Source organism: Apodemus sylvaticus, chromosome 6 (assembly GCF_947179515.1).
Source record: "Apodemus sylvaticus chromosome 6, mApoSyl1.1, whole genome shotgun sequence".
NCBI classification, from domain to species: Eukaryota; Metazoa; Chordata; class Mammalia; order Rodentia; family Muridae; genus Apodemus; species Apodemus sylvaticus.
In genome coordinates this window covers 146,776,193-146,790,004 of record NC_067477.1, presented here as the reverse complement: position 1 = coordinate 146,790,004, position 13,812 = coordinate 146,776,193, and positions in this window count along the sequence as shown.

Genomic DNA, 13,812 nt, shown 5'->3' with positions numbered 1-13,812 from the left:
TAATGCACAAGATAGTTTTCTCTCGAAAGAATGTGTAAGAATACCACGTTATAAGGAAATATATTGTTGCAGAATAAAGACAAATACGTACGTATTGGACACACTTCACGAGAAGAAATAAAGCATCTTACAAAATTAGCTTGTATCTCCTAAACAACACGTGGTAACTCGAAAGGATTAGGTGTGGCGTGCACGTCTAAACATGAAGCTTCAAAAGATAACCAACAGAATAATTTTCTTCCGTCAACATTTGTCAGAAAATCATGTTGTAAGGTAATCCAGCATCGTGCAAAATTATCTTGTTTTTTAAAAACAACATGTTGTAACTCAAAAAGCTTTGGTGTTGCCTGTATGTCTAAGTGTTTAGCTTCAAAAGGCAATGCACAGGATAGTTTTCTCTCGAAAGAATATGTAAGAATACCACGTTATAAGGAAATACAGTGTTGCAGAGTAAAGACAAATACGTACGTATTGGAAACACTTTAGGAGAATTAACGCATTATAAAAAAATTAGCTTGTATCTCCTAAACAACACGTTGTAACTCGAAAAGATTTGGTGTGCCGTGTACGTCTAAATATGTAGCCTCAAAATAGAACCCAAAGGAGAATTTTCTTTCGTCAAAATTTTTCAGAAAACCAGGTTTTTAGGAAATCCCTCATCGTGCGAAATCATCTTCTTTTCCTAAACAACATGTTGTAACTCGAAAAGCTTTGGTGTTGCGTGCTTGTCTAATCGTGTAGCCTCAAAAGAGAATGCACAGGACAGTTTTCCCTCGAAAGAATATGTAAGAATAACATGTTATAAGGAAATACAGTGTTGCAGAGTAAAGACAAATATGTACGTATTGGAAACACTTTACGAGAAGAAATAGCGCATCGTACAATATTTGCTGGTATCTCCTAAACAACACGTTGTAACTCAAAAATATTTGGTGTGGCTCGTACGGCTACACGTGTAGCCTCAAAAGAGAACCCACAGGAGAACTTTCTTTCGTCAAAATTTGTCAGAAAACCACGTTTTAAGGAAATCCCGCATCGTGCAAAATTATCTTGTTTTTCCTAAACAACACGTTGTAACTCGAAAAGCTTTGGTGTTGCGTGTATGTCTGAGCATGTAGCCTCTAAAGAGAATGCACAGGAGAGTTTTCTCTCGAAAGAACATGTAAGAACACAACGTTATAAGGAAATACAGTGTTGCAGAGTAAAGACAAATACATACGTATTGGAACCACTTTATGAAAAGAAATAACGCATCATACAAAATTAGCTTGTATCTCTTAAACAACACATGGGAACTCGAAAGGATTTGGTGTGGCGTGCACGTCTAAACGTGTAGACTCAAAAGAGAAGCCACAGGAGAATTTTCTTTAGTCAAAATTTGTCAGAAACCCACGTTTTAAGGAAATCCCGCATCGTGCAAAATTATCTTGTTTTCCATAAACAACACGTTGTAACTCGAAAAGCTTTGGTGTTGCCTGTATGTCTAAGCGTGGAGCCTCAAAAGAGAAGGCACAGGAGAGTTTTCTCTCGAAAGAATATGAAAGAATACCACGTTATAAGGAAATATAATGTTGCAGAGTACAGACAAATACTATTGGAAACACTTTAAGAGAAGAAATAATGCATCGTACAAAATTAGCTTGTATCTCCTAAACAACACGTTGTAACTCGAAAAGATTTGGTGTGGCTCGTACCTCTACACGTGTAGCCTCAAAAGAGAACCCACAGGAGAACTTTCTTTCGTCAAAATTTTTCAGCCAACCACGTTTTATGGAAATCTCGCATCGTGCGAAATTATCTTGTTTTTCCTAAACGACACATTGTAACTCAAAAAGCTTTGGGGTTGTGTGTATGTCTAAGCGTGTAGCCTGTAAAGAGAACGCACAGGAGAGTTTTCTCTCAAAAGAATATGTAAGGATACAACGTTATAAGGAAATACAGTGTTGCAGAGTAAAGACAAATAAGTACGCATTGGAAAACTTTACGAGCAGAACTAACGCATGTTACAAAATTAGCTTGTATCTCCGAAACAACACGTTGTAACTCGAAAAGATTTGGTGTGCCTTGTACGTCTAAACGTGTAGCCGCAAAAGAGAACCCACAGGAGAATTTTCTTTCTTCAAAATTTTTCAGAAAACCACGCTTTAAGGAAATCCCGCATCGTGCGAAATCATCTTCTTTTTCCTAAGCAACATGTTGTAACTCGAAAAGCTTTGGTGTTGCGTGTATGTGTAAGCGTGGAGCCCCAAAAGAGAAGGCACAGGAGAGTTTTCTCTCAAAAGAATATGTAAGAATACCACGTTATAAGGAAATACAATTTTGCAGGGTAAAGACAAATAAGTACATATTGCAAACACTTTACAAGAAGAAATAACGCATCGTAAAAAAATTAGCTTGTATCTCCTAAACAACACGTTGTAACTCGAAAAGATTTGGTGTGACGTGTACGTCTAAGTGTGTAGCCTCAAAAGGGAACCCACAAGAGAATTTTCTTTTATCAAAATTTGTCAGAAACCACGTTTTAAGGAAATATCGCATCGTGCGAAATTATCTTGTTTTTCCTAAATAACACGTTATAACTCAGAAATCTTTGGTGTTGCGTGTATGTCTAAGTGTGTAACCTCAAAAGAGAACGCACAGGATAGTTTTATCTCGAAAGAATATGTAAGAATACCACGTTATAAGGAAATACAATGTTGCAGAGTAAAGACAAATATGTACGTATTGGAAACACTTTAAGGGAAGAATTAACGCACCGTAAATAATTAGCTTGTTTCTCCTAAACAACACGTTGTAACTCGAAAAGATTTGGTGTGGCATGTACGTCTAAACGTGTAGCCTCAAAAGAGAACCTACAGGAGAATTTCCTTTCTTCAAAAATTTTCAGAAAACCACGTTTTAAGGAAATCCCGCATCGTGCGAAATCATCTTCTTTTTCCTAAACAACATGTTGTAACTCGAAAAGCTTTGGTGTTGCGTGTATGTGTAAGCGTGGAGCCTCAAAAGAGAAGGCACAGGGGAGTTTTCTCTCGATAGAATATGTAAGAATACCACGTTATAAGGAAATACAATTTTGCAGAGTAAAGACAAATAAGTACATATTGGAAACACTTTATGAGAAGAAATAACGCATCATACAAAATTAGCTTGTATCTCCTAAACAACACGTTGTAACTTGAAAAGATTTGGTGTGACGTGTACGTCTAAAAGTGTAGCCTCAAAAGAGAACCCACAGGAGAATTTTATTTCATCAAAATTTGTCAGAATCCACGTTTTAAGGAAATCTCGCATCGTGCGAAATTATCTTGTTTTTCCTAAACAACACGTTGTAACTTGAAAACCTTTGGTGTTGCGTGTATGCCTAAGCGTATAGCCTCAAAAGAGAAGGCACAGGAGAGTTTTCTCTCGAAAGAATATGTAAGAATACCACGTTATAAGGAAATACAATGTTGCAGAGTAAAGACAAATGCTATTGGAAACACTTTAAGAGAAGAAATAATGCATCGTACAAAATTAGCTTGTATCTCCTAAACAACACTTTGTAACTCGAAAAGATTTGGTGTGGCTCGTACCTCTACATGTGTAGCCTCAAAAGAGAACCCACAGGAGAACTTTCTTTCGTCAACATTTTTCAGACAACCACGTTTTATGGAAATCTCGCATCGTGCGAAATTATCTTGTTTTTCCTAAACAGCACATTGTAACTCGAAAAGCTTTGGCGTTGCGTGTATGGCTAAGCGTGTAGCCTCTAAAGAGAATGCACAGTAGAGTTTTTTCTCGAAAGAATATGTAAGAATACAACGTTATAAGGAAATAAAGTGTTGCAGAGTAAAGAAACATACGTACATATTGGAAACACTTTATGAGAATAAATAACGCATCATACAAAATTAGGTTGTATCTCCTAAACATCACGTGGTAACTCGAAAGGAATTGGTGTGGCGTGTACGTCTAAACATGTAGCCTCAAAAGAAAACCCACTGAAGAATATTCTTTCGTCAAAATTTTTCAGAAAACTACGTTTAAGGAAATCCTGCATCGTGCGAAATTATCTTGTTTTTCATAAACAACACGTTGTAACTCGAAAAGCTTTGGTGTTGCCTCTTTGTCTAAGTGTGTAGCCGCAAAAGGGAAAGCACGGGATAGTTTTCTCTCGAAAGAATATGTAAGAATACCACGTTATAAGGAAATGCAGTGTTGCAGAGTAAAGACAAATACGTAAGTCTTGGAAACACTTACGAGAATAATTAACACATCCTAAAAAATTAGCTTGTATCTCCGAAACAACACGTTGTAACTCGAAAAGATTTGGTGTGTCATGTTCGTCTAAACGTGTAGCCTCAAAAGAGAACCCACAGGAGAATTTTCTTTCCTCAAAAATTTTCAGAAAACCACGTTTCAAGGAAATCCCGCACCGTGCGAAATCATCTACTTTTTCCTAAACAACATGTTGTAACTCGAAAAGCTTTGGTGTTGCGTGTATGTGTACGCGTGTAGCCTCAAAAGAGAAGGCACAGGAGAGTTTTCTCTTGAAAGATTATGTAAGAATACCACGTTATAAGGAAATACAATTATGCAGAGTAAAGACAAATAAGTACATATTGGAAACCCTTTATGAGAAGAAATATCACATCGTACCAAATTAGCTTGTATCTCCTAAACAACACATTGTAACTCTAAAAGATTTGGTGTGACATGTACGTCTAAACGTGTAGCCTCAACAGAGAACCCACAAGAGAATTTTCTTTCATCAAAATTTGTCAGAAACCAGGTTTTAAGGAAATCTCGCATCGTGCGAAATTATCTTGTTTTTCCTAAACAACACGTTGTAACTCGAAAGCTTTGGTGTCGCGTGTGTGTCTAAGCGTGTAACCTCAAAAGAGAATGCACAGGATAGTTTTATCTCGAAAGAATATGTAAGAATAACACGTTATAAGGAAATACAATGTTGCAGAGTAAAGACAAATACTTACTGGAAACACTTTGCAAGAAGAATTAACGCATCGAAAAAAATTAGCTTGTATCTCCTAAACAAAACGTTGTAACTCGAAAAGATTTGGTATGGCATGTACGTCTAAACGTGTAGCCTCGAAAGAGAACCCACAGGAGAATTTTCTTTTGTCAAAATTTTTGAGAAAACCACGTTTTAAGGAAATCCCGCATCATTCGAAATCATCTTCTTTTTCCTAAACAACATGTTGTAACTCGAAAAGCTTTGGTGTTGCGTGTATGTGTAAGTGTGGAGCCTCAAAAGAGAAGGCACAGGAGAGGTTTCTCTCGAAAGAATATGCAAGAATACCACGTTATAAGGAAATACAATTTTGCAGAGTAAAGACAAATAAGTACTTATTGGAAACACTATGAGAAGAAATAAGGCATTGTACAAAATTAGCTTCTATCGCCTAAACAACACGTTGTAACTTGAAAAGATTTGGTGTGACGTGTATGTCTCAACGTGTAGCCTCAAAAGAGAACCCACAGGAGAACTTTCTTTCGTCAAAATTTTTCAGAAAACCACGTTTTATGGAAATCTCGCATCGTGCGAAATTATCTTGTTTTTCCTAAACAACACGTTGTAACTCGAAAAGCTTTGTCGTTGCGTGTATGTCTAAGCATGTAGCCCAAAAGAGAACGCACAGGAGAGTTTTCTCTAGAAAGAATATGTAAGAATACCACGTTATAAGGGAATACAGTGTTGCAGAGTAAAGACAATTAAGTACATATTGGAAACACTTTACGACAAGAAATAACGCATCGTACAAAATTAACTTGTATCTCCTAAACAACACGTTGTAACTCGAAAAGCTTTGGTGTTGCGTGTATGTCTAAGCGTGTAGCCTCAAAAGAGTACTCACAGGAGAGTTTTCTCTTGAAAGAATATGTAAGAATACCACGTTATGAGGAAATACAGTGTTGTAGAATAAAGACAAATACTTACATATTGGAAACACTTTACAAGAAGAAATAACGCATCATAAAAAATTTGCTTGTATCTCCTAAACAACAAGTTGTAACTCGAAAAGATTTGGTGTGGCGTGTACGTCTAAACCTGTAGCCTCAAAAGACAATGCACAGGAGAACTTTCTTTTGTCAAAATTTGTCAGAAAACCACGTTTTAAGGATATCTGCATCGTGCAAAATTATCTTGTTTTTCCTAAACAACACGTTGTAACTCAAAAAGCTTTGGTGTTGCTTGTATGTCTGAGCATGTCGCCTCTAAAGAGAATGCACAGGAAAGTTTTCTCTCGCAAGAACATGTAAGAATTCAACATTATAAGGAAATACAGTGTTGCAGAGTAAAGACAAATACGTAAGTTTGGAAACACTTTACGAGAAGAAATAAAGCATCGTACAAAATTAGCTTGTATCTCCTAAACAACACGTGGTAACTCGATAGGATTTGGTGTGGCGTGTACCTCTAAACGTGTAGTGTCAAAAGAGTACCCACAGGAGAATTTTCTTTCGTCAAAATTTGTAAGAATACCACGTTTTAAGGAAATCCCGCACCATGCGAAATTATCTTGTTTTTCATAAACAACACGTTGTAACTCGAAAAGCTTTGGTGTTGCCTGTATGTCTAAGTGTGTAGCCTCAAAATGGAACGCACAGGATAGTTTTCTATCGAAAGAATATGTAAGAATACCACGTTATAAGGATATGCAATGTTGCAGAGTAAAGACAAATACATATGTGTTGGAAACACTTTACGAGAAGAATAAACACATCGTAAAAAATTAGCTTGTATCTCCTAAACAACACGTTGTAACTCGACAAGATTTGGTGTGGCATGTACGTCTAAATGTGTAGCCTCAAAAGAGAACCCACAGGAGAATTTTCTTTTGTCAAAATTTTTCAGAAAACCACGTTTTAAGGAAATCCCGCATCATGCGAAATCATCTTCTTTTTCCTAAACACCATGTTGTAACTCGAAAAGCTTTGGTGTTGCGTGTATGTGTAAGTGTGGAGCCTCAAAAGAGAAGGCACAGGAGAGTTTTCTCTCGAAAGAATATGTAAGAATACCACGTTATAAGGAAATACAATTTTGCAGGGTAAAGACAAATAAGTACATATTGGAAACACTTTACGAGAAGAAATAACGCATCATACAAAATTAGCTTGTATCTCCTAAACAACACGTTGTAACTTGAAAAGATTTGGTTTGACGTGTACGTCTAAACGTGTAGCCTCTAAAGAGAACCCACAGGAGAATTTTATTTCATCAAAATTTGTCAGAAACCACGTTTTAAGGAAATCTCGCATCGTGCGAAATTATCTTGTTTTTCCTAAACAACACGTTGTAACTCGAAAAGCTTTGGTGTTGCGTGTATGTCTAAGCGTGTAGCCTCAAAAGAGAACGCACAGGAGAGTTTTCTCTCGAAAGAATATGTAAGAATACCACGTTATAAGGAAATACAGTGTTGCAGAGTAAAGACAAATGCTATTGGAAACACTTTAAGAGAAGAAATAATGCATCGTACAAAATTAACTTGCATTTCCTAAACAACACGTTGTAACTCGAAAAGATTTGGTGTGGCTCGTACCTCTACATGTGTAGCCTCAAAAGAGAACCCACAGGAGAACTTTCTTTTGTCAACATTTTTCAGACAACCACGTTTTATGGAAATCTCGCATCGTGCGAAATTACCTTGTTTTTCCTAAACAGCACATTCTAACTCGAAAATCTTTGGCGTTGCGTGTATGTCTAAGTGTGTAGCCTCTAAAGAGAACGCACAGTAGAGTTTTCTCTCGAAAGAATATGTAAGAATACAACGTTATAACGAAATAAAGTGTTGCAGAGTAAAGAAAAATACGTACATATTGGAAACACTTCACGAGAAGAAATAAGGCATCATACAAAATTAGGTTGTATCTCCTAAACAACACGTGGTAACTCGAAAGGAATTGGTGTGGCGTATACGTCTAAACATGTAGCCTCAAAAGAAAACCCACTGAAGAATTTTCTTTCGTCAAAATTTTTCAGAAAACTACGTTTTAAGGAAATCCTGCATCGTGCGAAATTATCTTGTTTTTCATAAACAACACGTTGTAACTCGAAAAGCTTTGGTGTTGCCTCTTTGTCTAAGTGTGTAGCCGCAAAAGGGAAAGCACGGGATAGTTTTCTCTTGAAAGAATATGTAAGAATACCACGTTATAAGGAAATGCAGTTTTGCAGAGTAAAGACAAATACGTAAGTCTTGGAAACACTTTACAAGAATAATTAACACATCCTAAAAAATTAGCTTGTATCTCTGAAACAACACGTTGTAACTCGAAAAGATTTGGTGTGGCATGTTCGTCTAAACGTGTAGACTCAAAAGAGAACCCACAGGAGAATTTTCTTTTGTCAAAATTTTTCAGAAAACCACGTTTCAAGGAAATCCCGCATCGTGCGAAATCATCTACTTTTTCCTAAACAACATGTTGTAACTCGAAAAGCTTTGGTGTTGCGTGTATGTGTACGCGTGTAGCCTCAAAAGAGAAGGCACAGGAGAGTTTTCTCTTGAAAGATTATGTAAGAATACCACGTTATAAGGAAATACAATTATGCAGAGTAAAGACAAATAAGTTCATATTGGAAACCCTTTACGAGAAGAAATATCACATCGTACAAAATTAGCTTGCATCTCCTAAACAACACATTGTAACTCTAAAAGATTTGGTGTGACATGTACGTCTAAACGTGTAGCCTCAACAGAGAATCCACAAGAGAATTTTCTTTCATCAAAATTTGTCAGAAACCAGGTTTTAAGGAAATCTCGCATCGTGCGAAATTATCTTGTTTTTCTTAAACAACACGTTGTAACTCGAAAAGCTTTGGTGTTGCGTGTGTGTCTAAGCGTGTAACCTCAAAAGAGAATGCACAGGATAGCTTTATCTCGAAAGAATATGTTAGAATACCACGTTATAAGGAAATACAATGTTGCAGAGTAAAGACAAATACTTACGTACTGGAAACACTTTATGAGAAGAATTAACGCATCGAAAAAAATTAGCTTGTATCTCCTAAACAACACGTTGTAACTCGAAAAGATTTGGTATGGCATGTACGTCTAAACCTGTAGCCTCGAAAGAGCACACACAGGAGAATTTTCTTTCTTCAAAATTTTTCATAAAACCACGTTTTAAGGAAATCCCGCATCATGCGAAATCATCTTCTTTTTCCTAAACAACATGTTGTAACTCGAAAAGCTTTGGTGTTGCGTGTATGTGTAAGTGTGGAGGCTCAAAAGAGAAGGAACAGGAGAGTTTTCTCTCGAAAGAATATGCAAGAATACCACGTTATAAGGAAATACAATTTTGCAGAGTAAAGACAAATAAGTACTTATTGGAAACACTTTATGAGAAGAAATAACGCATCGTACAAAATTAGCTTGTATCTCCTAAACAACACGTTGTAACTTGAAAAGATTTGGTGTGACATGTATGTCTCAACGTGTAGCCTCAAAAGAGAACCCACAGGAGAACTTTCTTTCGTCAAAATTTTTCAGAAAACCACGTTTTATGGAAATCTCGCATCGTGCGAAATTATCTTGTTTTTCCTAAACAACACGTTGTAACTCGAAAAGCTTTGTCGTTGCGTGTATGTCTAAGCGTGTAGCCCAAAAGAGAACGCACAGGAGAGTTTTCTCTAGAAAGAATATGTAAGAATACCACGTTATAAGCAAATACAGTGTTGCAGAGTAAAGACAATTAAGTACATATTGGAAACACTTTACGACAAGAAATAACGCATCGTACAAAATTAACTTGTATCTCCTAAACAACACGTTGTAACACGAAAAGCTTTGGTGTTGCGTGTATGTCTAAGCTTGTAGCCTCAAAGGAGAACTCACAGGAGAGATTTCTCTTGAATGAATATGTAAGAATACCATGTTATAAGGAAATACAGTGTTGTAGAATAAAGACAAATACTTACATATTGGAAACACTTTACAAGAAGAAATAACGCATCGTAAAAAATTTGCTTGTATCTCCTAAACAACAAGTTGTAACTCGAAAAGATTTGGTGTGGCGTGTACGTCTAAACCTGTAGCCTCAAAAGACAATGCACAGGAGAACTTTCTTTCGTCAAAATTTGTCAGAAAACCACGTTTTAAGAAATATCTGCATCGTGCAAAATTATCTTGTTTTTCCTAAACAACACGTTGTAACTCAAAAAGCTTTGGTGTTGCTTGTATGTCTGAGCATGTCGCCTCTAAAGAGAATGCACAGGAAAGTTTTCTCTCGCAAGAACATGTAAGAATTCAACATTATAAGGAAATACAGTGTTGCAGAGTAAAGACAAATACGTAAGTTTGGAAACACTTTACGAGTAGAAATAAAGCATCGTACAAAATTAGCTTGTATCTCCTAAACAACACGTGGTAACTCGATAGGATTTGGTGTGGCGTGTACCTCTAAACGTGTAGCATCAAAAGAGTACCCACAGGAGAATTTTCTTTTGTCAAAATTTGTAAAAATACCACGTTTTAAGGAAATCCCGCATCGTGCGAAATTATCTTGTTTTTCATAAACAACACGTTGTAACTCGAAAAGCTTTGGTGTTGCCTGTATGTCTAAGTGTGTAGCCTCAAAATGGAACGCACAGGATAGTTTTCTATCGAAAGAATATGTAAGAATACCACGTTATAAGGATATACAATGTTGCAGAGTAAAGACAAATACGTATGTGTTGGAAACACTTTACGAGAAGAATAAACACATCGTAAAAAATTAGCTTGTATCTCCTAAACAACACGTTGTAACTCGACAAGATTTGGTGTGGCATGTACGTCTAAATGTGTAGCCTCAAAAGAGAACCCACAGGAGAATTTTCTTTTGTCAAAATTTTTCAGAAAACCACGTTTTAAGGAAATCCCGCATCATGCGAAATCATCTTCTTTTTCCTAAACACCATGTTGTAACTCGAAAAGCTTTGGTGTTGCGTGTATGTGTAAGTGTGGAGCCTCAAAAGAGAAGGCACAGGAGAGTTTTCTCTCGAAAGAATATGTAAGAATACCACGTTATAAGGAAATACAATTTTGCAGGGTAAAGACAAATAAGTACTTATTGGAAACACTTTATGAGAAGAAATAACGCATCGTACAAATTAAGCTTGTATCTCCTAAACAACACGTTGTAACTCGAAAAGATTTGGTGTGACGTGTACGTCTAAACATGTAGCCTCAAAAGAGAACACACAGGAGAATTTTCTTTCGTCAAAATTTTTCAGAAAACCACGTTTTATGGAAATCTCGCATCGTGCGAAATTATCTTGTTTTTCCTAAACAACACGTTGTAACTCGAAAAGCTTTGGCGTTGCGTGTATGTCTAAGCGTGTAGCCCAAAAGAAAACGCACAGGAGAGTTTTCCTTCGAAAGAATATGTAAAAATACCACGTTATAAGGAAATACAGTGTTGCAGAGTAAAGACAATTAATTACGTATTGGACACACTTTACAAGAAGAAATAACGCATCGAAAATATTTGCTTGTATCTCCCAAACAACAAGTTGTAACTCGAAAAGATTTGGTGTGGCGTGTACGTCTAAACCTGTAGCCTCAAATGACAATGCACAGGAGAACTTTCTTTAGTCAAAATTTGTCAGAAAACCACGTTTTAAGGATATCCCGCATCGTTTAAAATTATCTTGTTTTTCCTAAACAACACGTTGTAACTCGAAAAGCTTTGGTGTTGCGTGTATATCTAAGCGTGTAGCCTCTAAAGAGAATGCACAGAGGAGTTTTCTCTCGAAAGAACATGTAAGAATACAACGTTATAAGGAAATACAGTGTTGCAGAGTAAAGACAAATACGGACATATTGGAAATACTTTACAAGAAGAAATAACGCACCGTAAAAAATTAGCTTGTATCTCCTAAACAACACGTTGTAACTCGAAAAGATTTGGTGTGTCATGTACGTCTAAAAGTGTAGCCTCAAACGAGAACCCACAGGAGAATTTTCTTTCATCAAAATTTGTCAGAAACCACGTTTTAAGGAAATCTCGCATCGTGCGAAATTATCTTGTTTTTCCTAAACAACACGTTGTAACTCGAAAAGCTTTGGTGTGCGTGTATGTCTATGCGTGTAGTCTCAAAAGAGAACGCACAGGAGAGTTTTCTCTCGAAAGAATATGTAAGAATATCATGTTATAAGGAAATACAGTGTTGCAGAGTAAAGACAACTACGTACCTATTGGAAACACTTTAAGAGAAGAAATAACACATTGTAAAAAATTAGCTTGTATCTCCTAAACAACACGTTGTAACTCGAAAAGATTTGGTGTGGCTTGTACCTCTACACGTGTAGCTTCAAAAGAAAACCCACAGGAGAACTTTCTTTCATCAAAATTTTTCAGAAAACCACGTATTATGGAAATCTCGCATCGTGCAAAATTATCTTGTTTTTCCTAAAGAACACATTGTAACTCGAAAATCTTTGGCGTTGTGTGTTTGTCTACGCATTTAGCCTCAAAAGAGAACGCACAGGAGAGTTTTCCCTCGAAATAATATGTAAGAATACCACGTTATAAGGAAATACAGTGTAGCAGAGTAAAGACAAATAAGTACGTATTGGAAACACTTTACGAGAAGAAATAATGCATCCTTAAAAATTAGCTTGTATCTCCTAAACAACACGTTGTAACTCGAAAAGATTTGGTGTGGCGTGTACGTCTAAACGTGTAGCCTCAAAAAGAGAACCCACAGGAGAATTTTCTTTGGTCTTATTTGTCAGAAAACCAAGTATTAAGGAAATCCTGCATCGTGCGAAATTATCTTGTTTTTCCTAAACAACACGTTGTAACTCGAAAAGCTTTGGTGTTGCGTGTATGTCTCACCGTGTAGCCTCAAAAGAGAACACACAGGAGAGTTTTCTCTCAAAAGAATATGTAAGAATACCACATTATAAGGAAATACAGTGTTTCAGAGTAAAGACAAATACGTACGTATTGGAAACCCTTAAACTTTACGAGATGAAATAAAGCATCTTACAAAATTAGCTCGTATCTCCTAAACAACACGTTGTAACTCGAAAAGATTTGGTGTGGCCTGTATGTCTAAACGTGTAGCCTCAAAGGAGAACCCATAGGAGAATTTTCTTTCGTCAAAATTTTCAGAAAACCACGTTTTAAGGAAATCCCTCATCGTGCGAAATTATCTTGTTTTTCTTAAACAACACGTTGTAACTCGAAAAGCTTTTGTGTTGCGTGTATTTCTCAGCGTGTAGCCTCAAAAGAGAACACACAGGAGAGTTTTCTTTCGAAAGAATATGTAAGAATACCACGTTATAAGGAAATACAGTGTTGCAGATTAAAGACAAATACGTATGTATTGGAAACCCTTAAACTTTATGAGATGAAATAAAGCATCGTACAAAATTAGCTCGTATCTCCTAAAAAAACACGTTGTAACTCGAAAAGATTTGGTGTGGCGTGTACGTCTAAACCTGTAGCCTCAAAAGAGAACCCATAGGAGAATTTTCTTTCGTCAAAATTTTCAGAAAACCACGTTTTAAGGAAATCCAGCATCGTTCGAAATTATCTTGTTTTTCCTAAACAATACGTAGTAACTCGAAAATCTTTGGTGTTGCGTGGATGTCTAAGCGTGTAGCCTCAAAAGAGAACATACAGGAGAGTTTTCTCTCGTAAGAATATGTAAGAATACCCCGTTATAAGGAAGTACAGTGTTGTAGAATAAAGACAAATACTTACGTATTGGAAACCCTTAAACTTTATGAGATGAAATAAAGCATTGTACAAAATTAGCTTGTATCTCCTAAACAACACGTTGTAACTCGAAAAGATTTGGTGTGGCGTGTACGTCTAAATGTG